Genomic DNA, 27,842 nt, shown 5'->3' on the forward strand with positions numbered 1-27,842 from the left:
ACACTGGCAGGCCTGTCGGTAGCAAAAGCCCTATAAACTTCTGAAGGGAAGGCTCAGGTTTGCTGTCTCCTCCTGCCATTGCCAAGCTGTGCTGCCTCCTTTCAGCAGCTGTTGTGAAAGAGGAACTTGCTGTTCTACAAGGGCTGTTTCCCAACAAGGAGGCTGAAAGGGTGGAATTGTTATTGTGAAGGCTGGGGAATTACACACACACAGGCACACACAAGCACACACACATATACCCCACACCTCCTCTGATTCCTGTGAAGGGAAGCTGTGAGTTCAGAAGTGAGGTTCAGAGCAACTGAGGTGATTCTGCCATGAATGGCAGTATGTGATTGACATCTCTGGGCTGATTCAACATCCAGGCATGGTATGAGGTGTGTTGAAGTTATTTTAAGGTGCTGTGCCCTGCCTTAGGGTATCCTGAAATTCTGACACCCTGCCAAATACTTGACTCCTGGGGGGAGGGGGTGATCTTCTGATAACCACACCCTCTCAATTGACTGCCCAAATGCAATTATATTTTGAAAAGTCTTTATTGACAGCAAAAAAAGGAACGATTTTTACTGGAGGAACACACAGGTCATTGTTCGTCTTCTGCTGTGTGACTCATCCAGATCAAGCTGTCTGTTTAGTGTATCTACTAATGCAGTTAACTTGGAAAACCTAACCCATAAGTGCTTCTTTTGTTTCCTAAAAAACAATCGCTGGATGCCTTTTGAAACTTTTCAATTTTTTTTTTTTTTAAGCCCTGGCGTGTTTTGGAACGAGAAGAGCAGAGGCACTTTCTTGGCAAATGTTCCATAACCTTTTCTGTTCCACCCTAAGACAGTACCTTCTTTTACTGGCTTGCAACAGAAGTGCTTTACACCTCTGAAGAGAGGAAACCTTAATGGCATGCCTGTGAGCTGAGTGAGCCTGAAGGCTGGCATAGTGTCACACTTTATCATTAGATCAGGTCCAAAATATACTCCTGAGGGTCAGACCCTGAGCGTGACCTCTCCTGACCCGATCCATCAGCGCCCAGTCGCGATCTTCCTGGGACAGGGGCAAGACGCAAGCCAGCCTTTACCCCAGTCCCCCCTCTCCCCCTGAAACACACAGAATTTATGCTCAGAGCTCCTTGTGTCATGGAGGTGGCTGCAGTGCCAGGACAGGAGCATCAGGGATAAAGATCCACCCCTGCCACTCTTTTCTGCCCATCCATCCGTTGCACAAGGGAGAGAGATTGCAAGAACACATCGCCTCCCCCAGCCTGTGCAGCCACCTGCATCCTGCCCCTTTGGCACTGCAGAGCTGCCCCATGTGCGATGCAGCTGGAGAGCCCTCTGCCCCCAGAGGAAGCACGACGCTCATCCTGAAATGCAGGAACGCTTCAGACTGCCTTGTTTGGAATCAAAACCCTTGGATTTTGTTTAATTTTTATTTTGTTTTGTCTAAGGTGGCTAACTGTTAGCTCCTGAGTTCTCCCAGATGAGGTTTTTATCAGAAATAGGCTATATGCAAATGAATATACTGCCCCCAATTAGGAAGAAAAAGGACTTCAGACAATGCACTTATCTCAGTACTGCTTGGGTAGTTGAAGCAGCTGCAAGAAAGCTAATAGCAGGGTTGAAACCAGACTTGCCAGCAATTTCATTCTTGGCCAGACAGTCAATTTTTTCATGCTTTTGTCTGGCTGTCTCTTGGTAGGGCTGCACAAGAAGACCAGCTTTACTCTCTGTTGTTATTATACATATATTTTTCAGCTGAATTCATCTATGACTGCCATAATTCAGTGGCACTCTGTTTCCAAGGAAGCTTGAGTGACTGAATAATGAAGATGAATCGTGATTCCAGAATAAAAAAGAAAATTCCTCTCTTCTTTGCAGCCCAATCCCAATAACCTGCTTTTGCCAACCTGTCCCTATGAAATAAAAAAAGAGGCATTCATTTGTACTGCCTCATTTTCCTCCGTGTATAGTGGATTTTTTATTGCAATCTGTCACTCTCATGTGCACTCTCTAAACAGCCTGTGCCCCCTTCCACTCCAGGCAGTACGGAGAGCAGTTATTTTCAATAGAACTCATTTAACATACCTATGTGTTGGTTTGTAGCAGAGCTCACACTCTCTGGACTTCGCTGCAGCTGGGATCCTCCTCTGGACAAAGGTGATGTGTCTTAGAGCGTCCTTGGCTTGGCAGGAAGGTTTATTAAAATACCACAAGTTCAGACAATGCTGGTTACGAGGAGTGCACACGGCGTTGTATGTGAGAGGACTGGAGCAGGGTTTCCAGTAAAAATGAAGTGACTTAGAAAACTCTTCTTCACCCTGGCACATCCCAGGGAGCGTATTCTGTGTCTGTGTGTCTGGTGAAGCCTGTTTGCACTCAGTGCACAGTGTGTGCTTGTACATGGCTCACAGAAAATCTTGGGAATCGTTTAGCTCCTTGCTTGCGCACAGCACAGGTTTCAAAGCGTCCCAAAGCGTATTCTTTTGTGTCCAATGAAAGCCTGTCTCAGACTTTAAGCATAGCAGGGGCCATAGTTTCAGCTGCTGTAAATCAATGAAGTCTCAGGGAATCTGGTGGGGCTCTGCCATTTTACACCAGCTGAAAGTTTGTACCCTTTCCTGCGCCCTGTACGCAGCCCTGGGGATGTAGGCAGCAGAGGCAGGAGGCAGCAGCCCACGTAATGACAGCCTGTGGAGCTGTAGCACAATGCCTGCTGTGAGCTGCCGAGTTAGTGCTATGTGGTTTCATCATCTGTCCAGGCAAAATGAGGACACGATATTGCAAGACACTTTCAGGCTGTTGCCACAAGCTGTTTTACATGTCTTAGAGTCTTCAGCTGCCACACGAGTGGAGGTCTCAGCTTTCTTTTGTGGTGGTGTCAAAAACCTATTTCTGATTCCTTTTCTCTGGCTTCTCTGCATTTCACAACACAAAGAAGGTTTCCTCTACCTTTTATTTGATTGGTTTTTCAATGCTACGTATGAGTTCCAGTTAGTCCCAGGAACTTTTTCTGATCTTGGCAGTAAGATTCCAAACAGTTGATGAGGGGTTTGAATGAGAACTACCTCAGAAGGTAGAAGTCAGTCCCTTCGAAGAAGGCACTTTTCACCAGCCAACCTTCTAGCCCTGTTCTTTTCAGTAGCCTTACAGGACTTGATTTCATGGCCGAACCTCTTTGGCTTTTCATCTGTCTCTTGTCATCTTTGAATTCATAGTTTGAATGGTAGTTCAAAGTATACATAAATTTTGCCTTAAAAAATAACACAAAGAAAAGGAGGAAAGCATTTTCAGCTTAATTTATTAAAACTGTTGGATTAAGATTTTCTGAAACTTTGTGGCCAACTTGTAGGTCATTTTCCAACTGTGTTAAGTCCACAGATATAGTATCTAGTGATTATTTAATAGAGCTATGCTCACTTGTGAGCATACATGCTGATCCCTCCTTTTCATTTTCTCCTTTTGACTCATAAAACCCTAGATGGGTTAGGATCTCACAGCTTGATATATTATATATTTGTCTGTGGTCCAGGAGCCTACCTTTCAATAACACCTTCCCAATCCCTTGAGACCTCTGTTAAGACAAAATATAGTTACTTTTGAGAGCTGCTCAGGAGTCAGAGTGACTAGTCTGTGGTTATAAAGTATTGTCTACTTTTGGTTGTATGTTAGGGCTCTGGATGACTTTTTCCTGCGTTAAAGTGTCTATGGGACAGGACAGACATGTGAGTCAGAAAACTCAAGTCCTTCTGTCCCTATCTGTTATTGAAGCCAAAGACAGCTCTGAGTGAGGCTGTGAGGCTGTGGGTACAAGTGCTGTTTTCACTTGGAACTTAAGTTCCCCAGGCACTTTGAAAACCTCCTTCTGTGCCTGAGTCAGCAGTGCAGCGTTTGGCCCATGGTTAGGTAACTACTCACTGATCCTGTTGCCAGCAGCAAGCCAACAAACTCAAACCTTGCAGTCTGAGCTGTGATTTCACTGGTGTCGTGTCAGGCTGAAATACAGATGAATATGAGTCTGTTTCAGATGCCAAAATGTCTTCTGTCACCTCAAGATGTACAGTGATCTCCGGCAGGAAAGGAGGACATCAGTGACTTAGGAGTATTGTGGTGTTTCTCTTCATTCATTCATGCCAGCTGAATTGGAAATAGTGGTAGATAAAGGCAAGCAAATCGAGTCCTGGCAGCACAGCAACTGCTTTCCTGAGCTTATAAGCTAGGAGAGTGATGGAGATATCCTGAACTGTAAATGGTGCAGCAACAGTAAGTGGCAAAGCAGTGAGTGCGTAGATAAACTGCAGGGGGAAACAAGTGGTAGAGCCCCAGCTGTAGCATGGGCACTTCAGTTCACACTTACCTCAGCCAATTCCCTCTCTGAGGGGTGAGCTCAGCTCAAGGACAATGTTTAGAAATAAATGTAGAAGAAGACAGATGTGTAAGGTGCTGCTTTGAGGTCTCAGGCTTGCTCACGTTCCCCTCTCTCTGAGTCTCTTAAAAGAGGTTATGTTCCTTGTCCCTATTGCCAGCACCTCTGCATGCCTCACTTTCCCTTCTAGGCTCAGCAGATCCGGGACTGCTGTGAACTACCTGAGGGCAGCCTGAGTTGGAAGCGGAAAGTGCCAGATCCTAGGTAGGTTTTTCTCCTCTCCTCTCTGTCTTAAAGCCTTTTCTTCAGTCATTGCCACTGCCTGAGACACTGCTCCAGCTGTGGGAATGAGCAGGTCAGGACTGTGTTATTTGTGCTGCCAAGTGCTGCCAGTCCTGGGCAGGAACAGGAGGAAGGGGAAGGATGAACCATGCTTTTCTGGGATCTGCTCTTGTCCTTCCCACATCCTTCACAGCCTCAGCTCCTTTAGGAGCAGCTGTAATGGTCTAAGGAATTTCAGTAGTGGGAGGTAAGGTTAGCAGCCTCCCTAAAAAGCCAGATGAGGCTCTAAAAAGTGGCAAAGGACATTTGTGAGAGCAACAGAGTTCAGGCAAAGCTTCCTGCCCTGCACTTCCTCTCTTTGCAACCTCCACCCACGTGTGGTGGGAAGGTGCAAGAGGTGGTGCCCCAGGAAAGCTGTCCTCCAACAGGGGACATACTGCGTTAATAACTAGGATGCTGAGCAAAAAACTACATCTGTAGGAGATGTTGCAATTTTCAACTGCAGATTGTTATCTATCTTCTGAATATCCCTCAGAATCTCCTGGGAGATTTGCTGAAATAAAAGTTTTTTTAACCATTTCAGTCAAATGAGCTGGTTTAGAAGAACGCTGTAATTTAAATAATTTGAGCTACTTGGGTGCAATGTGCTAAGGATGCCTGAGGACTCTCTTGAACCAAAAGACCTGTGACTTGTAGCAGTGATATGTAGGTAAAGGCGAGTGGAGACTGCAGCTTTTGTGGATGGCACAGTTGGGGCTGGAAGAGGACATTTGGCCAGAATGGCTGCAAAGTCAGACTCAGTTTTGGATCTACTGCTCCTCTTGTGATACTAGTCCTATGCAGGTAGACTGCTTTTGAGGGAATCACTCATGAATTACAACAAAGTGAGGTCTTTCTGTCTGCCATAATTTTTATTCTGGGTGTAACTGCAGACCTAACTGAGGAAAACTTTTTGTCCTTAACATGAATATATCCAAAGTTGAATTCAGCTGCTTCTAAACTTCGGTGGGGTCAGTGAAGCAAATTCTGAGTGTCATTTGTCAAAGCATGGTATTAAAAACATATTTACACAGAGAAAGATGCATGGGTGAAGCAGTCTCAAGGAATCTGAGCAAACTTCAAAAGCAACCTTAAAACCAAAGAAATTTTACTAAAGAAAGTAATCAAGTGTATTTACATACCTATCCCAAGCAGATTGGATGAAGGCAAAAGTGCTGATGGATTTCATCTCACCTTGGGGAGTGGGAAAGAAACACTCAGTATATACCTTCCCACCCTCCCAGGGAGAGGATGCAGCTCAAACCTTTTCTATTTCTGTGGTTACCCCATTCTAGGATGCTGTTGTATCATTATTCAGAGGGAGAAAAGTCTGACACTGGGACTCAGTCTATGCTAGTGAATCCAAGAAGGCCTGGCAGCCTTCTTTGGCTCTGGAAGATGACAGTCTGTGCTAGTACACTGCTACACACTCACTGGCATGAGCATGGCCCATTGCAACTGATGCTCTGAACAATTTTTGGGTCTGGTCTGGCAATAGGAGTGTGCCAGACAGCATACCCAGTAGATGGTTTGCTGGCTGCCACCTTATTTAGGAGGCTTGTTCACTAGCCCACTGTTCTCTGGCCTCCCTCCAACTGGCCTGGAAGTTTGGTCCCAATGTCATAATGGTCTAGTTCACTGTTAGGGACACAGTCCAACTGTATCACAGCATGGGATGTACGTGGGCCATGCTGGAATTCAACATGGAGCACGTTAGCTATTCAATGGCCTGTGCAGGTACCTCAGCAAAGCTCCTGGACATTTGTGCTTTCTTACCTTGGAGGAAGAAGAAATGATATAAGGGGCTAAATCCTGCTGAGGTACAACTTGGGAACACAGTAACAGGGTGAGGGTGAAGGTGTGCAAAGGCCCAGTGTGTTCAGTTGGGCCTTGCCAACCTAAGATCCTTGCAAACGAGTACAAATCCTAAGTGATTCACTGAACTATGGGAAGAGAAAATCACAAACAAGTGAGTTTTCCATGGTACCAGCTCATTCCCAGTTGTTTTACAGGCATGGGATACTCTGCCCATGGCATCAAGCTGGAGGTTTGACTGTGTCACCTCTGCTTAAGCAACTTGGGACAGCTTGTGAAGAATGTCCAGCTAGGGGAGGTTAAGCTCAAAACTTCTGTCCAAAATGTGATGAGGCACTCAAATCATGCCTTGACCCTCATGGCAGCATTCTGAGATTTTAACATGATTTATGTACATCCATCTTCTTCATATAGATTTGTATTGCTATATTTACTGTAGAGAGTATCTTTAGGGCTGCAAGATAAAAAACCCTGTACTATTCAGAGGTGCAGTAGTTTTCAGGAGTGCTTGGTTGATTGTGAGGTAAATGTCCAGGACAGGAATTTGGGAGTGCTTTGGAAAAAATGAGACCTTGTAATTACTTTTGTCCTGCATACTCAGAGATCAGAAGAGCAAAGATCAGGATTTGCCCAGAGATTGTGATAGAGGCAGGGAGCCTGTGAGGGTGAAACAAAAGGCAAAGGGAGTGACCGTGGGACAGGAACCACTGTGGCACTGACACTCATAATGGAGGACAGGGAAGCCAGGGGATTTTGAGCTGGTGATGGTGAGCCAGGGACAAATAGTAGGCTGCAGCCAGAGTAAGGAAGTTTCACAGGAAATTTAAGGCTCAGATATTAATTTGATGTCTGTCTGATGGCCTCCAAGCTGGATATGGGACAGAATCCATTGCCCATGCACACCAGCGGTGATATGCCAGATTCTCTCCAGCTAGGCAGTGGCACTCACTAGGCTCACTGCCTCTTACCCAACCTCTGAAAGTCTCTGGGACTCTGCAATGGCTCACAAGTGCAAGAGCTCACAGTGCTGAGGAAAGCTTTTCCAGTAGGGAGGCTCAGTTCTGCCTCTGGCACATACTGAGCCCGGTCTGTAACACACATGGACTCCACCACAGAGTGGTCCTGATGGTCCTGAGCTATCTCATGCAAGACAGCTACCTTAATCTAGATATCTCCTCTTCTTTTGCACACCTAAATAAATCTGGGTTGCAGTGAACTGTACTTTATGTATCCTTCAGAAAGCCATAATTTATGTACACAATGAACCAGAACAGAGCATTGCAGAAGATTTGTGGTCATCTGTGGTCAAGCAGTTGAGCTAAATTCTTCTCATTAGCCTGGAGGGGCAAAATGCACATGCAGTAGTCCTTTAAGGCTTGCCATCATTTGTTTTTTCTATCATCTTTCCTGTTCAGTGGTAGGTGCTTTTCCTCTGCTGTGATCTCCACGTCTCTGTGAATTTCTACAGCATTTGAAATACTGTGTAAAGAATGGACAACCCATTTTCTGAGTACAAAATATTAGCATTGTCATTCCATGCAAAGTATCTTCCAAGGTAGCACTAGGTTATCCCAACGTGATAAGTAACCAGTCTACTTGTTGACATATGTAATTATAAATTTGTATCATTTGGATAATGCTTATCTAATTCTCAAATACTTCTCACTTGATTTCCATTTTCACTATAAATTTCTTGTTTTCTTTAATCTCCCCCAGTCTGGGTGTCAAGTGCTAATATAATTAATGATTTTTTTCTACTTCTACTTCCAGATAACAGCAGAAAATGTTGAATAAACCAGAGCTTTGTCAGGACCCTGCTAGAAAATTCATCCAAACACATCATTTTACAACTCTGCTGGATTTTCTTTTGGAGATAGTTCCTTTGTATTTGCTGCGTGTTTGTGGGAGTAGAAAGCACTGAGATCTAAACAAGGTAGATAAATCATTCCAATGAAGCTATTTTCAAGAAAGGGCATTGTGAAAAACAGAGAGCCATGGACAATCTGCATTGAATGAGGACTCTGTTTTGACTTGGGTGGTGCTAAAACAGCGTGTGTTTGCAAGTTATTGAGTAACAGGGAGGAGGAACTGTGAAGACTCTTGTATTGCCCTGTTTGTGGGTAAAAAGATGGAAAGAATTGCTCTGAGACTTCTGTTCCTGGGCTGACTGGTGCATCCAGAAGAAAAAAGAGAATGAGAACAATACTCATTTGCCCATTCACAAAATTTGAATACAGGCTTTTACTTGGGTTTTTTTTGACTCTCCCAAACATCATCAGCTGACATATTTTCCACTGCCATGTAAAAATCCTGCTTTGTTATAATAAGACTTATAAAAAGAATAAGCAAGACAGCAAAAATATATTGAACAAATAAATCTGGCGGATTAAAAAAAGTGAGGCAGTGCCCATACTCTGTCTTCACCTCGCAGTTCAAAGCCAGAGCTGAGTGCCTCAACAGGCTGCTCGAGTGGAAGTCACGAAGAGCACAGATTGCTTGGCAGAGCATCCGCCACACAGAGGCTCGTCTCTCCAGTCTGACCCTTCCTCTGTGTAGGTCTCCCTGCATTTTGCCTGCTGGCAGGCAAGCTGCCTTTCGTTAGTGCCTCCATTCCCATCTAAGTGTGGCCCTCACTTTGGGCCTGATCCAAGGCCAACGGGAAGACTTTCGCTGGCTCCAGTCAACTTTTGGAGCAGCCTCTTTGAAGGGAAAGGCCGGCAAAAGGGCTGTGTGGAGAGCTATGAAATGCTCGTGCGTGTTCTCTTTGAGCTTAATGGTGCTCTGTGCTCTGAAATGTTCATGTATGAGTGTAGGGTAGAAAAGGAAAAAGAAAAAAAAAATAAAAAATTGCTAAGCCAGGAGAAAGAGGGCAGGGGAACCTGATCCTGCATGAACTGGAGTGCAGCTGCATAGCCTTGAGCGTTATTGTGCATAGTAGCAAAAATGAGGCCCAAAAGGGGAACGCTTAACTAAGTACCTCAGCAGCACTACAAGATGCTTACACTAATGTCTCCTCAGACATGCCTGCTGTGAGGCTGGGTGGGAGTCTTAAGGGATCCAGAGATTTAATGCTTTATGATGAAAAGGACCAAAACAAGCTTTTAACTTGCACCTGCACACAAGCCCCCGCTGGGACTGGCATGAATACATTCCTAGCATGTGTGATGCTGCGTGGCCATGGCTTTTGAAGGGCCAGTGGATATTTTCTGGGCTAGCAAACACCACGTTTCTTGGGTTGTGGGGGTGACAAACAATATGAATTGCATTATATGAAAAAGTCATTCCAAGAGAAGATAGACAACAGCACACTGAAGACTAATAGTAACATGCTAGAAAAATACTGCTTTTCTACCATCAGCAGTGATGGAAAACAGCAAGACCTGAAAGTGATCAACAGTAAATATTATGGAATCAATATTAGTCAGTTGAGAATTTGCATGGAGCCGGAGGATTTCAGTAACATAATAAGCAGGGACATTTTTCCTCAAGTGCAGCTCAGGAATTTGAATTGCTCTTCAGGGATGCCATCTAACATTTTGTTCTTTTCAAAGTAGGAGGGGCAGCTACATACAGATGCAGAAAGTGGAGGGTGAAACACATCTGTAAATAGGATCTCTGGGTCAGATTTATGGTATTTCTGGGTGTACTAGGGCTGAGCTGGATGCATCTCTATTTGTTGCTGTCTCCCAGTGAAGAGAACCTCTCTGTAAATGATAACCAGGGCCTTCCTAGTAATGGACTCAGGACAGAAATTTTGAACAGCATGGCATGTCTGAGAGGAGAAAAAAATTTGCTCATGGACTGAACCTAGACTGGAGTTTTCCCTTTCTGGGTTCAAGAAAGCCAGCTGGGGTGCTTGAAGGCAGCTGTCATGGACGGCAGGAAGAGTGAACTTCCTTTCCCCAGACTGGGGGCTCACATGGTCCTTAGCCCAAGGGTATAATGAAAGCTGAAGGAACTGCACTGAAAAACATGATGATGTGGAAGGTTTTGCTGACTAAGAAACATTTGACTGTGAATGAACTCCATGGGGAACCCACTGTTAGGCTCAATAGAAAATGAAAGGCAAGTGAAGCAAATATGGAAAAGAGAGGTAAAGAAATAGCCCAAGATAGTATCTAAAAGAGAGAAGGAAAATACAAGTATTAAGTCAAGGGGAAGAAAAATGAATGAAGGCTTGGAAAGAACCCTGAATTAATGGTTACTCTTGGGTGCTGTCATTTGATTTCATTTTCAGTCATTTTCAGTCAATTTATGTAATGCTGCACTGCCTGTCTAGTAAAAATGTACAGCCTTTTTGGGCCTTTTTTTTATATTAGCCTATGTTTGAAATTGAAATTAATGTTTTTTTGGCTCTGTTATTTGGATGCTTGCATTTGACACATATCTTCAGGCATCGTTTTGTCAGCAGACATTATGATAATGTTTTCATGGCATGCAAGTGTGTATGTGTGAGAGAGACACAGAGAGAGAGAGAGAGAGAGAGGGAGAAGGAAGAGACGAAAGTGCAGATTTTCCCAAATGAGGGTCATGACCCTAAAGCTTAGTAGGTCAGAGTTGAGAATTTGAAAAAAAAAAACCCAAACTTTCCTTTTTCCTTGGAGTGGGGACCAAATCAAAGAATGGCTACAACACAGTCTGCTTCTGCCCTCGGTTTTCCTGTTCTCAGGAGGGTTTTTTTACTGTCTATGCTAGAACGAAAAATGTGAAACCTGGTAGCTCATTACAGTTTAGGGGATGGGATGAAGATGTTTTTCACAATGGCAGGAGCTTTTCTATATGGCAAACAGGTTGGTTCTTGAAACATGCTTCAAAGTGCAGTGGTGCCCCTCCATAATTCAGTGCTCCCAACTCTGTCACGACTTTGCTGTGCAGCACTGGTGCTTTGGTCATTGACTCTGTTGGCACAAGAAGGGCAACTGCACAAGGTCTTTGCTCTAACAATAAATTAAGCCCCCACAGCCCAGTAAGTGGAAGAAATTCTTAGAGCTCTGGTGGTAGCAAGGGCAGTAGGGGCTTCCCAAAACTGGGAGAGACACACATTGCGAGCCCATCTGGCAACCAGAGGGCAATTGCCATAGATGTCCCAACCACTGCCTTCCCCGTGCTACTTGCTCCAGCAAATTCTGGTGGTTTTTAAATGTAGGTTTTATAATGTTTGAAGTGAGGATTGAAACAAAGGTCTGTGGGCTGGACATTCAAAATACTGTTGTTTGAATTGCCTAAATAAGGGTTCAGTTGCTTACTTTTGGCACACTATTAATCTTTCTGGAGTAACCTAGCACAGTCTCTGAGCATGCGAGAAGTAATGTGGTGGTTGTTTGCTCAGAAGTATGTATGCAGCTTCCAAGAAAGCCAGCAGGGCCACACATGTGTGTTTGTGGGAAAGAATTCCCATCTCCCATGTAAAACACATAATTCTTGTACATTCACTGGAGAGACAATCCACCGTTCCCTATCCATCAAAATGCTTTGTGCTAAGTGGTGGGAAACAGTCTGACAAATGGCAGGTGATTTAAAACTCCTTTGTTGAAAATTGATGGTTATTCCAAGAAGTGGAATCAATCAGAGTGCATCAGATGCTGATGCAAGACACAAGCATCTGACCTATGTAATAGACATGAAAAGAACGTGATGTATGAGCCAGCAGGGTGAATGCGGATTGTGGGTCACACCTCATGCCAGGTGTGTCCCAAAACAAAGCGAAGTCTGCAGATCTGAGCAGCCCATTTCTGAGCTGACCAGCGGATAATGTGTAAAAAGGGTGTGGTGGGACAGGGTTACTGCTTCATACATATATTGAGGACATTCACTCTTTGTCCAAATAGATACCTACATTAGACAGACTTGATTGTGGTTGGGTGCTTCATTGTAGGAGGGAGCTGCCATGGTTTTGCCTAAGTCCCTTCCTCCTCCCCCACCCTCCCACCAAGTTTGGATTTATTTAACTGATGCAAACCTCAATGACACCTTGAGTGAGATTTAAGTGGTTGCACTTTACTTTGCATTGCAAGGGCCTGAAAGCACCATGATTCTGTAACTCAGCAGAAAGGGAGCAGGTCTTTTCCCTGGAGACAGCTACCTCCCTCTGAGGTGTATTATCTTTTTTATCTGCTCTCAACAGTTTTCTTACAATTGGTGAAATACATTCTTCTTTCATTTTAAGTAAATGGTTTAAAGTGATTTGCCTGTTTAGGATAATTTATGCTAATCTGAAGTAGCCATATTTCTCGACAAAATAATACCTAACAACTTCTTCATTGGTTTAATGAAAACTCTTTATAAAATAAGGCAGTAAACCAAACAAAAAAATCCCTGGCAGCAAATACGGGCAAACCTGTAAATAACACTGTGCTTGTTTGCACTTTGCAAACAAGTACTTTGTTGCCTTTCATAATACAGTAAAAACATACTCATGTTTAAAGAACTACAACAGAATTGAAGGCTTCAGGATATAGTGGGCTGGAAAACAACCCGTGATGCTGCTGAGAGGAAATACTTCTATTTCTTTAAATAAAAGGGAGAATGAAAAATGCTGTACAGCTTGAAATTGTGAGTAGAAATTGCAGAAAATTACGATGTGAGTGTATGCATTTGTTGGTGTTGACTCAGAGAGGTCTTTTGGCTCTTTAGTGGCTCACAGCTGGAAAACGTTTAGAGATAGGGAGCCTTGTTATTAGTTTCTCCTATCATGTCTCATGGGTAACATCAAAAATACAATATGGCTTTATTCCGCTTCGTCACTCCATTAGGTTTCCATTTAAACTTCCATCTAAGCACGAGCTTTAAAACAGAGCCTTGATTTGCATATTCTCCTGTACTACAGCAAAAGCTGTGAGAACTAGTATGAAAACACAAACGCAGGTTTGAATTATGACCATTTTTAGACGATTCAATTAGCTGCTAATAGGTGTTCACAGTGGTATGTTGTAATGGGAAGTCAGGTTGTAGTTAATGGTTACCATAAGTTAGAAGGGTGTTAAAAACAGCCGTCCTGTTTGGCTCAGCCATACAATCAGAGCTCTGTCTTATGAGTTAGCATGGCACACTGAACAGGCAGGAACCTGGGCTTTAGCTGGTAATTTTATTGCTTTCCCTATAGTGCTCAGTCGATATGAATAGGATTGGCTCTGTGGAACTGTGCAAAGAAGAGCCCAATTAACCCCTGATGATCCTCTGGAGGAATTTTGCATTCCTGTAGGGTGCTTGTTACTGCAATTATGTTTTCCATTATAGATTTTCTTTGGAATGTGTAATTTGCACACAAGAATCAGATAGCAGCGAGCATAACTTAGTTCATCACAGGCATGAAGAATGAACTCGTTGATGGCTTAGAATATTAAAACACAGTAGCCACAGCAGAAATTTAGGGAAATTTAGGGAGACTCATCATCTGATCTTTCCATCTCTGCCACATTTCAAAGATAATTTCACTATTCTGCCCAAACACATGCTAGTGTGTTACAGAATGTTCTGTCTTAGTCAGGATATTAAGTGACACATGATTATGAAAGGAATGGATATTACATTAAAAACACAGTGTAGAGACAAATATATGAGGGTATTAACCATTGCAGGCACATTCACATATCAGCATGTGTAAATACGGTGGGGGCGTGACTTGCAATATGTCTGGTACTGAATCTGCTGATCCTACTAATTACTATTTACTTTTTGTATTACAACAGCATCCAGAGATCTCAATTAATGTTCAGCTGGACTTCTTGCTGCACATGTGTAGCAAAAGGCAGACATTGGCCCAAACAGCTTCCAGTCTTTCCAGATGGCATAAATGAACAGGGATGGAGACAGGAGCAAAAAATTTAAATTTAGCCAAGGGTGTGCCAAGCTGAAAGTGTGATCCTCCAGTCTGGGTGAGGTGTCTGAACTTCACAGGTGATACATGGAAAGAATAAGGCATTTAAGGCAAGGAAAGGCAGCAGTTACATAGCACTATGCCAGCTTGCTGGTAAAATATAGGGAAGGTTTATTCCTCAGAACCATCATTTTCCCCAGGCAGAATTTAGAGCCTAAAGACCTTTCCTGCAGCCAAATATCACATCGTGTCCCTAGATGCAAGCTCCAGCCAAGGTTAGGGGACAGCAGGCTGCATGCACTACCACTGCTGGAGAGCCTCCAAACTTGAATCTCTCAAATGAGCATCCAGGAGTGAGAGGGCATCTGCAGGAGATGAGAAGTGATGCTGTTTCTCAGCCCATCTAGTGCATTTCACCCAGGACAGCACAATGAGGAAGATTTGGAGAGCAAAGAGTGAGGAGATTGGAAGCTCCAGCTGTGCTCATCCTCCCTCGTTCCAGACATTTTTCCTCCCCCACATCCCATTACTGGAACAGAGTTCTTGGGGCAGCCTACTGAAAATGAGTGGAGGGCCTTACAAACTGGAAAACATGAATATTGAAATAAAAAGTTAGTGAGTGAATATGCCAGAGGCGAGAGGGGGAAGACTGAGCAACGTGCCTGAGAGGCAATTTAGCAGGGAGGGGCCAGGCCTAATTAGGATGAGGAGGTGGGTCAAGCGACAAGAGTAGCGCTGAGCATGCCTCAGGCTGAGCCTCGCTTTCAACACCTGGTTTATTAATACACAGAGAGCAGTGGCACTGGGTATGGGGAAAGACTGGGTTTGGGGTGTGGTGGTGATCTTCTCTTCTTCCTTCCTTAAGCAAAGATGTCCCATGCAGCCAGACCAGCACAGATCTTCAGCTTAAGAGGCAGCCATGGCAGGGTTTTTAGTTGCACAATTGCAGGCCATGAAGTTGCATGTAGGGACTGACTGTACTGGTCAATCCCTGTAGGGATTGACTGTAGGTGGAAGTGCTTTTACAGAATATTTCTTAGGGGGAAAGAGGGGAAAAGCTCTGTGAGTTCTGGACCGCAGTCCTGACATTCAAAGCTGAAGACTGGGTTGTATTGCTAGTTGTACATCCACAAGGCTCTGCCACAACTAAAGCTGAGACGAGATCACCTGTTTCCACTGGAAAACATAGGATTTAGATGCATGGTTTTAGAAAAGTGCTGGCCTTTCTTTAATGTGTCAGTCCAAGGGTATTGCAGCTACAAATGTAGATGCCATTCATGCTGACTCTACTTGGCTGGGTCAGTGTTCGAGGCATGAGCAACCTATGTATATGCAGACTTGCTTGCATTTTGATTAAAAAGAAAGCTGGTCTGAAACATGTTGCATCTCTTCAGGCCCAAAAAGTGGCATGTAGAAAGAAATGGGCTAAAAGTCTAAAACAACAACAGCAAAGCCCCTGTGAACTTGCAGCCGTCAGCATGAATGAGCAGACAGTAGCTACAAAGCTCTTGTCCACACAGAGAAATGGGAGAAGTTGACAGATCATTCTGCTCACTCACTGTTCCTGCTGTGAGATTGCTTCTTTCTAAAATTTCTGATGTGGGGGCTCAAGGGCTTGTTGCTTCATCTTAATGTCACTTAATATGACTTTGGTCTCAGAGATTTGGAAATGCTGTTGTAGCTTTCAGGGCTGGTTAAAATACAGCCTGGAAGGACTTCATGAATGCATTTGGAAATTTTTGGAACAAAGCCTAAGGAGGTAGTTTAGCTCTGTGAATGTTGAGAGGGCCACTTACATTTCAGAAAGCTTCACAACTGGTTTCAAAGGGGATATTAAAAAATTTGAGAAGGTTCAGGGGAAAGTTACAAAAGCAACCGAGTGAAAAGAAACAAACCGAAAAAAAAAATTCCCTCACAACAGCAAAAGATGGGAGGGGAGTTCTACTTATTTAGCTTTCAAACCAGTCCCTTGCCACAAGTTAAAGATGCCTCAGTAGGATCAGCGATGCAATAGGAAGGGCTCTGCAGTTCAGTAGACTTGTAACAACAATATGTTGTTGGCCTTGAGCTGGAGCTAAGCAACTTCAGACTGAAAACCACGTCCACATTTTTAACAGTGAGGGTGATTTACCATTGGAACAGCTTACTAGGGACTGTGGTAGATTTTCCATGATTGCATGTTTATTGTGGTTGTTGTTCAACCACAGCTATGGAACTTCAAATAAGAATTACTTAGCATAATCTTATAGTCCATGTTGCTCCAGATGCCAGACAAAATGATCTCAGTAAGTCCCTCTGGCCTCAACATCCAAGCATTTGTGTAGGATGGGAAGTTTGTTCCTGCATCCTAGAACAACAACTGCCACAGGTGCTGACGTGGCTCCTGCTGATGTTATGGAAAGCAGAGACTTGCAAGGGTTTGAGTCTCCAGGCATTGCACCTCAAATCCAAATAAACCAACCAGGTCTGAGGGGGACTGTACTGAATGTGGCATTGAAACATAGAAAAACTGCACTTAATCAATGTACTCCTGGGTAGGTGTGCCACCTGCAAGCTGGAGCGGTGTTATCAAGATCTCTAAAGAGTGTCTCTGGTACCAGGAGAATAGGTTTAGTCTGGAAGACTGTTAAGAAAAGGAGTGAAGCCCTCAGAAGTGAAGTTGACTTTGCGCAGCTCTTGCTCTGTTCCACAAAACTAGTGCAGCTGAAACGAGGCTGCACAGCTCTGACAGGCAGGATGAAACACTGAAGACTTTGATCAAAAAACAATTTCACATTTGTGTCCCACCCCTTTGGACCTAGTAGCGGAGTCAGAAACACTCCTGAAGAGACCCAGGCAGGAAATTTCTGCATAGCTTGTCTTTCTGAGCCAGAATCTCATTTACTGTTTTCTAAGGAGAGCCCTTTGAGCTTCTGACAGCCTTTGAGATCACTGGAGGGTGACTTGGGACTGTGGCCCTCAGGTTACCATCTCATTTTACATATACACATATCCTTAGAGGGGTAGTATTTGAAAGGAAAAATGGCACAAAGTCTTTGAAAGCAAAGCTGCAGAAAAATTTTATCTTACAGTTCAAATCTGCCTTTGAAGCCAGAAAACTCTGACCCGCTATGGCACTGTGCAAACAGCATCTGATATTATTCTTCAGCTGGCCACAGCATGAAGAGGGACAGATTGCACACAAATGGGTATTGCCTGCAAAGTTACACTTGCCTGCAACAGTGACAGTGGATGCAGGCTCCTCTGAAACTTTCATCTGCCCGGCTCCCCTGCCTTTCCACACAAGCTGCCCTTCGTGGTGGCAGTCTCGGCAAGCTGCAGGGCTGCAGCAACAAAGCGGAGGTCAGCGAGCTAAAGCAAACAAGCCCGCACACATCCATGCTCAGCAAACCGCCTGCCAGGGCTTGAGGCAGAGACCAGCACACAGCTGGTGTGCTGACAATTCTCTGCTTTATTCTGCTGCATTACAGGGAGACAGAGTCCAAATGACGAGAGGGTGAACAGCTTGTCTCCACACTGGAGTGTCTGAGGGTGAATTCAGAAAGATTTCTGCATCTTGGGGTTTGTATCAAGAAGCAGGACAGCTGGAAAAGGTATTGGAGCAAATACATTCTCATCAAAATAGTTGTGCTCCTGAGGATGTTAAATCTTCTTATAATCATTTATGAAATCAAAGACTGACTTCCTTTCTAAGTGGAAAGTTGCTTTCACCAGATGGGGGTGGGAAGCAGGGGACTGAACCTGATTAAAAAAAGATCACCATTAAATGCCATTCTCCAGGAGAGAGACATGCTGAAATGAAAGAGATTTATGTGTGAGATTTAAAGTGTCCTTGGTGTGGGAAGTCTATGCCAGAGGAAAGTTTGTTTGGTAATTACACTGGGAATACAGGAAGGAAAGACTAATTCCTGTGCTATAAGGGAGGCACGGGTTGACAAGTACAAGAGAAGTGCAGGAATCCACATATGATTATTTATTAAGGAGTCCCATCTAGGTGTGTATGGCTGTGTGCAGTGCAGACCAAGAGAAACATGTGGAGACGTAGAGCACAAATTCCTCGTGCCTACAGGGAGGTAGAGAGGAAAGACTGATCATGTGCGATTAGACACCGAATGCTGGCTCTCAGGAAACAGGGGGTCAGTTCCTGCCTTGGCTGCAGGCTTCCTAGGGCTAGACATTTAATATCTGTAGTCCTGGTTTCCCATCTGTAAGAAGGGAAGAACATTTCTTTTGGCCTTATTTGTTTTGGTTGTAAGATCAAGAAGAGAAGTCTCTCTCCCAGCGCATGCATGTGCAGTGCCCAGCGTGATGGGGGCTCCCCTTCTCCTTCGAGCTGCTCGGTGTTATGTTGATAGCAGGGAGTAAAGGGGAGGGAGAGACTGGGAACAATGCTAGGTTATCAAGAGAGTCTTTGCCTCTGGCAAGGCAGAGAGCTGTGTTTCTGACAAGGAGGGATATGGAAGAAGATGGAGGTTAAGACAGGTAGGAGATAAAAGGCTGGGATGGGGAAGTAGCTGAAGCTGAAGGCTGAATCTTCCAAGTCCATTGAGGGATTATTTTGAGGGAGAGTATCAAAATCTGAAGCCAGCCCTTGTAGATGAAGCTTGGTAATAGCTGTGTTGCTATAGCTCATGAAGCCCTTGCCACTTTATATTAGCAGTACAAGGGTGGGATCACACCCTGCGGGAAGCCAGGAGAACACAGGGCGCATTCTCCATTAGGAAGGGTCTTTTGGCTAGGTTCACTGTGGTTGTCCTGCCATGACTGTTTCCCCTGATATGATCCTTGTTGTTAGGGAAGTAGTGCTTCGGGGCATCAGGACATTGAGGCAGACTGAAGCCGTGTGGAAGGTGCCTGGGATGAGAGACTCTTCCCATCCACAAAGACACCAGAGGGATCTTATCCTGGTCAGGTGTCTTGGGCTGTTTCCAGTTCAGACTTGATCTATTTCATTGTGGAGTTGGCAGTTTCAAAAGGGAGTTATGTGATACTGTGGTGTGAAAAGATTGGTGAGGGAAGAATGGAAAGGAAAAGAGTTAGCCACAGATGTGCTCCTGGGGTGTCTCCAGACTGCTCATCACCACAGCATGGGCTTCTCACAATGCTTGTGGAAGGACAGGGGTATCTGAGAGTCTCATGTCAGATGCATGGTCCAAAAAAATGAGTAGCCCACTCCAGTGTGTGCTCTATATTGGAATTCTGAGTCTGGCCTGCCTGACATGGCTCTGTCAATGCCCATGGTTTGTCTGACATTGGAGATAGGCCCCTCTCTGTCGAGGGAATGTTGATGATTGTTATTATTTCTAATTTTTTTTAAAAACTAGTGTACCAATGTCCCATTCAAATCTTAATTTAGAACTCAAATACACCTTCATTTGTAGGGAAAAAAGAAATCTTAGGAAAGAAAAATGAGAAACAGATAAAAAAATTATTCCTCAGGTATTTCAGAAGTTTCTAATTTGCCTTCTTTTCTCTCTCTCCCCCTCTCTCTCTCTCTCTGAAAGACCTGCCTAGTTATGAGTTTGAGAGTCCCAGGACTTGTCTACACAGGGAAATTTATCGGCCTAATTATGCCAGTGTAATCAGGCTGATAAATTTGCCTGTGTATACAAGCCTTAATTTTAAAAGCTCCATTGTCTGTGAGTGCACTCCTAGTCCTAGTGAGCAGTTGTGTTTTAGGCCCCTGAACTGTGCTTGCCAGCTGTGGGCTGACTGCCGAAGCCTTTGACCAAGTTTCCTCATTTCAAAGCAGTGGGGTTCTTTGGATACTAAAAGCCTGTATTAAATTAAACAGGAAAGTATCAAAGGAGTCATATTTTGCTGAAACAACTTGCAGTTTCTTGTGAAATGTATTGACAAGGGTATATAGGTCACTGTTGCCTCCTGCTTGGTGGAATGTCAGACCTGCTTCCATCTGTGTCTGTCTCTGGTTGCTGGCTTAGCCACACAACTGGTACCACTAACAGATTCCCCTTTAGGCAAGGAATGAAAATTTTGTGGGTTTGAAGGTGAATACCCAGAGATCTTGTGGTATAGGTGATAGGTGCATGGTACAGGTGATACTCACTGTCACAGAGGTTTGCACAGCACGTGAATTCTGTTTTGTTACATGTGCTTGCCCTCTATGCAGTCACAGAGTCATTGTCAGGGAGGTAGAAAAACTCTGGGCAGTTTTGGAGAAAAAGAGTGTAGTAGTGTAGATTATCTAATTCTCTATGACATGGCTGTATACAAAACCCACTATTCTGCACTATACAATAAGCTGTGAAGCTGGGTATTTCCGAAAAGAACATGGGGTCTTCTGGCTCAGGCCTGATCACTTCTCCACATCTCTTTAAAAAAGTAAGAACCTGAATGAGTTAGACTCCATTACAAAATGAGCTGGCTGAAAAAATAGCCATTCCCTTCCCAAAAACAGGTACTGTCCAAAATAAAGGAATGAGTTGGTTTCCAGTTGCAGAGGAGTTTTGCTAATGGATGTTTTGTCCACTACCGAGGATTTGTAATTCTCTGGCAGAAAAACAGGAGAGAGCTCCTCAGGAGCATGGCCGTAAGAAACAAAGTTCTATTAAGTGATATGTATTAAAATTAGTCCCAAGAAAAACGGGGAGGAAGAGCCTCTGAGAAAAGTTCCAACCTTTGAAAGGCTGAATTTGTGAATGATGATCCACATATTTGTGTTTCTTTTCCAGGGAGACCCTCAGGTGCATCCAAGTGCAAGTAGAATTGCAGGCTGTCACCTACAGACTTGCACATTTATGCTTTGGCCCATGTGGTGTTTGTGCAGAGCTGTGTATCCTTCCCTCAGAGAACTTAGTCTGTTGGGTGTCTGCTCTGTTTTCTCCCTACTGGAGGTGTCCCCTGAATTCCTGTGGATGGGTCTGGATTTAACTGATATTTACAGGAACATTTTCCATTTCTTAGGCTATTTAAGATGGCTTTGTGTTCAGGTGAAGCTTTGGGACCTGGTTATTTGAAGTCCTAAATTTGAAGTCCTGGTGGGCTAAGCTGGGCAGCCGCACAAGACGGGTCACATACAGGTAGTGGAGGAAAGGATGCATGTCTAGTTTAACCTTGAGCTTCCTCTAAATCACACCAATAGGCAGGTATTGATTCCCTTTAGCAGGAGCAGATATTTTCACATTTTCCATCCCTGAGCTGGGTAGGGTACCTCTGGGAATAGAAAATGTGAGCCTGACCCTGCTGCTCATGCACACGTCAGAAAGAAAGCACAGCTCATGCATCCCACCACCCATGCAGGGACACACTTTGCCAATGAATCAAATACCTCCATGAGCTGAAGACCCAGTGAAACCTGGTTTCCTTGTGCCTGTTGGGTGTACTCTTGTCTCGTGAGAGCACAGCTGGTCCTGCTGCCTTTCCTGCAATTACATTGCCAACTTCTTCCATGGGGATGTCTGTTTTCCAGACCTTGTGAGAACTTTGTGTCTCAGGAGGTGTTTGCCCCTCTGTCAAACTTGGCTGAAACTGGAAAACAGGTTGTAAAATTACTAGGGAGTCACAGGCACCCATGCCTTAGACACAGCCTGTGTGCATGATTCATCCATTTAATTTTCACAGGTGGTGCTGAAAGATATCATTGAGATGCAGATCCAAATTGTTCACAAATGCCCCGGTGAGTGCAACAGGACAAGTGGAAGATGAGAAACAACATGTCACTGTAGCAGACGGGCGTAGGAGGGGCACAAAGTAGCTGTTGGGTGATGGGGATGGTTATCAACGGGATTCTCTCAACGGGAAGCGCGTCCTCTGTGCCCAGGAATTTGAGAGCTGTGGGATGCCTGCTTTTGGAAAAAAAAAAAATAATTTTTTGCTACTGACAGGAGAGGGCACGTGCTTTTTGGAGTGCCATTCATCTTCCCAGTATGAGAAACCATTTCGTAAAGGAAAGAGATTACCTAACCGTGCCTTGGCGTTTTCCTTTGTCCGCTTATCTCACATTTCCTAGCCACTGATGGATAGGTAAAATCTCCCAGCCATGGCAGGATGGAGTGCTACGTATGTGGGTTGGTATGCAGAGCTGATCCAACAGGACTTCTCTGTGCTCCAGCAATGTTAATGTGTGTTATTGACAGAAGGGTCTAGCAGCAAGGTGCAGCACAACCTTTTTCACATGTGAAGGTGCTAAATGGAAACTTTTAAGCTTTTTTCACCACCATTTAAAAGATCCTCCTTCTCATCTGTTGCATACTGATAAGTTAAATAAGATCTCGTTAACGAACTTCGGTTACAACTGTTTTTTCTGTTAAATTCTAACAGTCATCTCTGTCTTAATTTTTTTTTCTTTGAAACTGTGTCTGCCACTGTGATCTGTGCAAAATTGAATAAAATAAGAACCCTGGAAAGACTGAAGGATATCTTGTTTACCAGCTTCTTGTCCAAATAATGTAAATAATTTAATTTTTTTTTTTTCCTTCTTTTTTCTTTCCTAAATTTCAATATTAGCAGATCTGGGGTGGAGGGGGGAAATCATGTCAGATGAGGCAGCAGAGTACTAAAAGCTTTCCCATAAACCTTTACAGTGACATAGGATCACCTGTCAAGGAATTTAGCGTATTTTTACTATTCATCATTCATATTCCTATAGCAGCCAGGTGCCCCAAGCAAGTCAGGATTCTTTTGGCCTACAAATTATATAAATACATGGTGAGAGGCAGCTCCAGGCCCAAACACATTACAGCTTAAATATCCTGGCAATAACTGACTAACAGTTCTCTGTAACCTCAAAATAACTCTTTTGCTCTTGTGATAAGGTCAGTAATAGTCCTTCCAGGTAATTCCAGAACTAAAATTACAAGATGGTGTACTGGCGTTTTACTGGAGAAGTGTTTCAAAATTATTTTTCATTAAAAAGAATTCCAGTACTTTATCTATCTTTTTAGTAAGCCGGTGCAATGGAGAGATTTCTCTTTATTCTAGATGAAACAGCATCTGAGAATATTTGCTCTTTGAAAAGGATAGAGAAAATGTGAGTTTCTACATTTGAGCTGTGTAGGGCTCAAGACAATTTATTCACCATGTTTGGTTGAGAAACTATTTTTGTGAATCTCTTCTGCATAGCAATATATAAACTATCCTTTTTTGGATACTGTCCTTTTTTGACAGTATTTTTGCAATGAGTTAGTACTCAAAATCATAAGATACCCCCGGGGATTTTAATAAACTTTCTCAAACATTAAGACCCGTGAAAATTTTGATGGTTTGTGTGATCTCATATTTGAGAGCATGTTCTGGGACTGTTTTTAAGCCCTCTAAGCAGTCTAACAATTTTATCCACACTGCAATAATGGTATATATTTACTTTTCCAAGCAAAATGTGTTGTTCCCTATAAAGTGTCTGCTACAAATTACAACTGTTAATTGGAACCAGTTTAAAAATACGATTTTAACCCAATTAGATTATTTTATAATTATGTGATTATTTCTTTATAGTTGTATTTGAACCAGGTAAAACACAGTTCTTAGTGGTCTTTTAGGCAAAGCAAGTACAATGAAAAATGGTACATGCACTTTATTTCTTACACAGTACAACTTTGCTCTGTTCCTGTGCTTTTCCACTAGTTCGTAGCTAGCACCATTCCTCACAGAACATTTTCACCCTACTTTTTCCTTGTAGATGTAAAACTTGGTTTTATTTTATTTTGACATCTGCAGCATTTTCCCTTCAGCTGCACAGCTTTTCACTGCAGCCAATGTGTCACATAACTTCTCTTACGCGTCTCCCAGAGTCCTGGAGGTCAGGCTGGAAAGTGAAAAATGCAGAGATCTAGGAATGGCTCAGCCAGCTGAAAGTTACGGGAAGGGAAAGGCTCCAGTTTCACTGAAGGAAAGGGAAAAAAAAAAAAAAAGAAGAGGAAGAAGAATGGCTCCTTTCAATGCAGACGGAGGCAGTCTGGCTGAGAGTCAGTGAGGTTTAAAAATCCAAGTGGTCCAATAACTGAAAATCTGTATAGATTCAAAGCAATACTTTAAATACTGAACAAGTGCAGATTAAAAAAAAAAAAAAGAAAAAGAAAAAAAAAAAAAGGTGTGATGGCTTTTCCATTCTCTTGGTGCATATAGCCAACCAAGCAGTATTTCTTTTCCTCAAACTCTGAGCACATGTGGCTAAGTCCAGTCCATGTCGTCAAACGATGTCAGTGAAAATATCCTATTAAATCTTCTGCCACTTCTCCCTGGAATGGCAGTGACAAGGAGCTGCTCCCAGCTGAAACCCCCAAAGATGTTCCTCGTGTTATTTTGTTAAAATATAAGTGTTGCTGTTAAGAAATGGGTACTGAGCTGGGAGTCCCACAGGGCTGCAGCCATTAGCATCTCCAGGGGAACTGCTTTTGCTGACAAGGCCGATTTGTGATTTCATGACAAAGAAAATATCATGGTAGCTCAGGGCCTGAAGCACCTGGTTTGTGCAAAAAGCTGCCTCTCCTCCTCCTTTTTCATCCCTCTCCTATATTTCGGCTTTCTATGTCTGTCTCTTTGTCTACCTTTCTCTTCTTTTATTCACTATTCCAGATCCTTCCCATCATCCCAGACAGGTTCCAAAACGTTGTACGAAAATGTAGGGAGAGGGCAAAAGATCAGTGAGTAAAGCACTGAGTACTTACCTCTTAGAGCCTGTTATACTGTCAGCTCAAAGTTAAAGTGCAATAAATCTGGTGGTCTCACGTTGGTCCCCTGTGTGCTGCAGTCCACCTCATAAAACTACTACATAATTAAGTACAGTGCAGTACAATTGGCAGTCTCTGCTCAGCCCAGGCCTAGCAGCAAGCACATAAACCCACTCCTGGTCCCCAAAGGTGGAGGCTGGAGGTGACAGGGAGGTGGGGAACAGCTCTGGCTGCCAGTGCAGCTCTCCTGCCTTCCTGTGGGGATGGGGGAGAGGGCATTCCTGGTGCTGATACACCCCTGGAGTGCATATGTGCAGAGAAAGAGAAGATGAGACCTGAGAGAGCAGGTGATGCCTGCAGAGGAGTGGAAGCAGCCTGGTGAGGGTGGTTGGGCCGGGGTTGCATGTTGGCTGACAAGGACAGATCAGATGTGCTGGCTGGGATGACCTCTGGGATGAACATGGAGTGGTGAGCAGCTGCCTCAGGCAGGTGACAGCTCAGGAGGTGCTGGTGGCAAAACCAAGTGCTGGCACAGAACTTCCTGGGGTGGTCAGTCCTGCTGCCTGTGTGTGGGTATGGTGGAACAGCCAGTGCAGAGTGACGGCCCTGGGTCCCAAGGCTGTCAGAGCAGCACCTGCTGCAGATGCTGAATAATCCTCCAGGGGCAGAGGGAGGAAACAGGGAGCCTGGCTAACAGAGTTCCATCTTCTATCTTCCTTTGTTGCCTTGACTGCCTTTCCTCACATAAAGTTCCGAATATAACGCATTTCAAATTTTGCTACAGAAGCAGTTTTCCTGTTTGCAAGGAAGCCGTGCTGCCCAGGCTGTCTGAGATCTCCCTTATGTCTGTGCCTGGGGTATTTTGTGCCACTCTGCAGAGCTGTGAGGACTTGCAAAAACTCTGTCAGGGTCTTAGCACCCAACTTCTCTCTTTAATAGTAGGTTCTTCGTGACTCTGCAGAAGAGAGGTGTGTGGCTTTTCCAGTAGTGGGTTAAACTTCTTTAATTTTTAATTTTTTTTTTTTTTTAATTTTTTTAAATAAAAGAGGCAAAAAGAGAAGTGCTTAATCCTCAGCAGAACAGGTTGGTGAGCACCAGCAGCCGGGAGCGGCCACATCCTGCTGGTGCCCTCTAGTGCTGCGCTCTCTGCCTGCAGCCACCGAGCTCCAAAGCTGCCTGTCAGGGAGGGGATAGATGATTTTTGAGCTGTATCTGCACACTTTGGGCCAGCAGAATCCACCAGGGGAATGTGGTGGTGCTGGGGGTGAACCTCTGCATAACAACGCTCAGTCTTCATTGGCATTCATGGCGCTGCTGCTTTTCCCTCAGTGGATATGTGTTTTTCCCATGTCTGTGTCTATGCAGTGATTTGGCTGTTTTGAGTTTATCTGGGTTTAGTTTGAGCACTTCACTCTGCTAGCAGCCAATCCTGCTCTGTTTCATGCCTCGGGTGAATTTAATTTTCCAGGCTATAATTGTTCATAGAATCAGAGTGGTTGAGGTTGGAAGGGACCTCTAGAGGTCATCTGGTCCCAGCCCAGCTGCTCATGCAGGACCACCTAGAGCCAGTTGCCCAGAAGCATGTCCAGATGGCTTTTGAATACCACTAAGGCTGGACACACCAGAAACTCACCATTCCCATGTTCTGCTACCCCTCATTAAGAAAATGTTTCCTAAAGTTCAGAGGGAATCTCAAGTGTTTCAGTCTGTGTCAATACCCCTGGTCCTATCACTGGATTGCACTGAGAAGATCCTGGCTCAATCCTCTTTGTACCCTGTTATCAGGTATTTATATTCAGTGATGAGGATTCCCCCGAGCCTGTTTTTTTAAGGCTGAGAAGCACTAAACATTCCTTCTTCACAGAAGTAGTGTGGGAATTGGCACTGATAGGTAGCTAAAATATTTTGGAAGGTTTTGATCTGAAAATTCTCAGTCTTGTGACGTGAAGCAACTAAAATCTATCTCTAAAAGCTCATCATGCTTCTGGGTTGGCTTGATCCACCCATGACTCCATATCTGCATCAAACTTTATGGCTGGGCTTCCCTTCACTGTAGATGGGACTGATTCACACTCCAAATATAAAAACCCCAAACACTGAGAGGTTCAAGATCTGCACTGTCAGTTCCAAAATGTATCCCAAAATATCATATTGAGGGCAGGACACTGGCCTTCCAATTCTTACAAGAAGATTTTATCCTGAAGGATATGGAGGAAACCAAAGTTACTGACCTGTTCATACAGGAAGGAAACTTTTTTGATCAAAGCCACTTTTGGTATTTGGGGAAAAGTAGTTTGAATGCTCAAACAGTAGATTTCAGCTGTAAAGCTTACAAAAGCCCTCTTCTGTCCATTTGGTTCACAGTAGGCAAATTCTGTCCATCGTGTGCTTTGACCAGATTCTACCAATGAAGTGATTATTTGTATTTCTACTATAATTTTTGTAGTGAGCTTTTACTAGATGGTCCTGGTTTTGGAAGCCTTTTCACAAGCTGGAGCAGTTTCAAGCTCTGCTGAAACTCTGAATGAATGTTGGGAGCAATGGGGTGTATGGTGCGTACATGGACATCACCCACAGTGACTCCAGCCTATGTTAGCAGCCCTTGTTCCTTCACAGTACTTCCTGGCACCACCCTGACCTTCTCCCTGGCAGAGGTGCTGCTTTTTGACACAGGCACAGCAGGCAGCAGCTCCAGGACTGTTCCTTGCCATGGGTCTGTTCTGGCACTGACGGGAGCCTGATGCTCCCAGTGTGAAACAGCTGCCTGTTGGATGAGCTCCGGAGCTGCACCTGGATAGAGTGACTTGTCACAGGCACCTGAGCTGGCTTTGAGTAGGTTTAGACAGCTGAGTGCACTGAGCTTCAAGAAACAAAATTAGGTGAGCTAGTCCCATTAGCACTGTGCT

The 27,842-nt window shown here is 44.1% G+C and overlaps 2 long non-coding RNA genes across 7 annotated transcripts; one reads left to right on the plus strand and one right to left on the minus strand.

The window, feature by feature from the left end:
• Positions 1-517: 517 nt before the first annotated feature.
• LOC147655679 (uncharacterized) lies at positions 518-22,564 on the minus strand. The gene is made up of 2 exons (XR_015289978.1): positions 21,597-22,564; positions 518-3,243 (listed from the first exon to the last, which is right to left on the minus strand). It is a non-coding gene; the product is annotated as an uncharacterized LOC147655679 (long non-coding RNA).
• On the plus strand, positions 5,889-24,309 carry LOC111923840 (uncharacterized). Of its 6 annotated transcripts, none has more exons than XR_015289976.1 (5): positions 5,889-6,497; positions 8,263-8,425; positions 10,044-10,094; positions 17,779-21,944; positions 23,984-24,309. It is a non-coding gene; the product is annotated as an uncharacterized LOC111923840 (long non-coding RNA). The 6 variants fall into 6 exon arrangements; XR_015289977.1 differs by lacking the exon at positions 23,984-24,309 and having other exon boundaries at positions 5,893-6,497; positions 17,779-17,901; positions 21,890-21,924; XR_002861329.2 differs by lacking the exon at positions 23,984-24,309 and having other exon boundaries at positions 5,893-6,497; positions 17,779-17,901; positions 21,001-21,597.
• The last annotated feature ends 3,533 nt before the right edge of the window (positions 24,310-27,842 follow it).

The sequence above is a fragment of the Cyanistes caeruleus genome, chromosome 1 (assembly GCF_971803275.1).
Source record: "Cyanistes caeruleus chromosome 1, bCyaCae1.hap1.1, whole genome shotgun sequence".
NCBI classification, from domain to species: Eukaryota; Metazoa; Chordata; class Aves; order Passeriformes; family Paridae; genus Cyanistes; species Cyanistes caeruleus.